This window comes from Octodon degus, unplaced genomic scaffold, assembly GCF_000260255.1.
Source record: "Octodon degus isolate 3935 unplaced genomic scaffold, OctDeg1.0 scaffold00029, whole genome shotgun sequence".
Lineage (NCBI taxonomy): Eukaryota > Metazoa > Chordata > Mammalia > Rodentia > Octodontidae > Octodon > Octodon degus.
Genome location: NW_004524605.1, coordinates 13,005,162 through 13,007,531, shown reverse-complemented (window position 1 = coordinate 13,007,531; position 2,370 = coordinate 13,005,162).

Genomic DNA, 2,370 nt, shown 5'->3' with positions numbered 1-2,370 from the left:
GATCTAAGAGTGAAAGATTTCAGTTTTTCCCCATTTAGAATTATGTTAGCCATTGGGTTTTGATAAATGGCTTTTACCAGATTGAGGTAGAGGCCATCTATTCCAATTTTCTGTAGGACTTTAAACATGAATGAGTGTTGCACTTTGTCAAAAGCCTTCTCTGCATCAATGGAGATGATCATGTGGTTTTTAATTTTCGCTCTATTGATATAGTGTATTACATTGATAGATTTTCGAATATTGAACCATCCTTGCATCCCTGGGGGTGAATCCCGCCTGGTCATAGTGTATGATCTTGTTGATGATTTGTTGTATTTTATTTGTGAGGATTTTATTGAGGAGTTTGGCATCTATGTTCATGAGGGAGATCGGCCTGCAATTCGCTTTCTTAGTTGCATCTTTCCCTGGTTTTGGTATCATTATAATACCTGCCTCCAAGAATGATTTTGGGAGGATTGTGTTCCTTTTCAATTTCATTGAAGAGTTTGAGGATTATAGGGACTACATCTTCTGTAAATGTCTTGTAGAATTCAGCTGTGAATCCATCCAGACATGGACTTTTCTTTGTCAGTAGGTTTTTTATTGCATCTCATATTTCATTGGCTGTTATTGGGTTATTGAGAATGTTATATCTTGTCAATTCTGTTGTGCTAATTTTTACTTTTCTAGGAATCTGTCCATTTTGTCTGTCTTCTATTCTGTGAGAGTAAAGATTGTAGAAGTAGCTACTAATAATCATCTGAATTTCCACTGGGTCTGTGGTAATTACACCCTTTTCATTCCTTATTGCTTGTATTTGAATTTTTTCTTTCCTCTTTTTGATGAGATTGGCTAGGGGCTTATCGATTTTATTTAATCTTTCAAAGAACCAGCTTTTTGTTTTGTTAATTCTTTGAATTGTTTTCTTCGTCTCAATTGAATTAATTTCTGCTCTAATCTTTATGATTTCCCCGCGTCTTTGGGCTCTGGGTTTGGTTTGCTCTTCCTTTTCTAGTTGTTGAAGGTGCAGTATTAGAGTATTTATTATTTCCCATTGTGTTTTCCTAATGTGTGAGTTCACAGCTATGAATTTTCCTCGGAGAACTGCATTCATTGTATCCCGTAAATTCCGATAAGTTGTGCTTGAATTGTCATTGAATTGTAGATATTGTTGAATTTCTTGTTTAATTTCATCTGTGGCCCATTGGTTGCTAAGTAGGGTGTCGTTTAATTTCCATGTATTTAGGGATTTTTTTCTGGTTTTGTTTGTCTTTTATTTCCAGTTTCATTGCACTGTGGTCAGATAATATGCATGGGATAATTTCTGTTTCCTTGCATATACTTAAGCATGACCTATGGGCCAGTATGTGGTCTATTTTAGAAAATGACCCATGTGCAGCTGAGAAAAATGTGTATTTAGCTGTGTTTGGGTGGAACACTCTGTATATGTCTACCAAGTCCGTTTGTTTCAAGCTGTGGTTCAGTTGTTATTTCTTTGCTAATATTTTGTCTGGTTGACCTATCTTTTGGGGATAAGGGGGTGTTAAGTTCTCCTGTTAAGATTTTGGCATTGGATATTAGATTTTTCATGTCTATCAAGATTTGCTTTATATAGTTGGGTGCTCCCTTGTTTGGTGCTTACATATTTATGAGTGTTTCCTCTTACTCTTGAACTTTTCCTCTAACCAGTATACAGTGGCCTTCTTTGTTTCGCTTGATCATTCTTGGTTTGAAGTTGAGACTGTCTGAGAATACGATTGCTCCCCTTGCTTTTTTCTGAGGTGCTGGGGCATGTAATAATGTGTTCCATCCTTTGACTTTCAGCCTATGAATGTTTTTGTGAGTTAAATGTGTTTCTTGTATACAGCACATTGTTGGATTTTGTTTCCTAATCCACTGTGCCTGTCTATTTTTCTTAATTGGTGAATTGAGTCCATTTACATTGATGGTTATAATTGGGATGTATTGACTTACGTTTGATATGTTATTTACCTGTTGTTGTTTACTCCTCTTTCTACTGTGTTTAATTGCTTTCCCTATTTAGTTGGTTGCTCCTGATCTCATTCCTGGAGTTCTGATCATTTTGGTCCCTCTCTAGAACATCTTTCAGGAGCCTGTTTAGGGTTGGCTTTGTCATCATGAAATTCTTTAGTTGTTTTTTTGTCATGCAAGTATTTCACTTCTCCATCAAACTTGAGAGTTTTGCAGGGCATAGTAGTCTGGGCTGGAATTTGTTTTCATAGAGGACATGAAGTATTCTGCTTCATGTTCTTCTTGGCTTCATGCTTTGTGAAGAGAAATCGGCCATAATTCTGATGGGTTTTCCTTTGAATGTGATCTACTTCTTTTCTCTAGCGGCTTTCAGTAGATTATTCTTGTGCTGAATTTCTG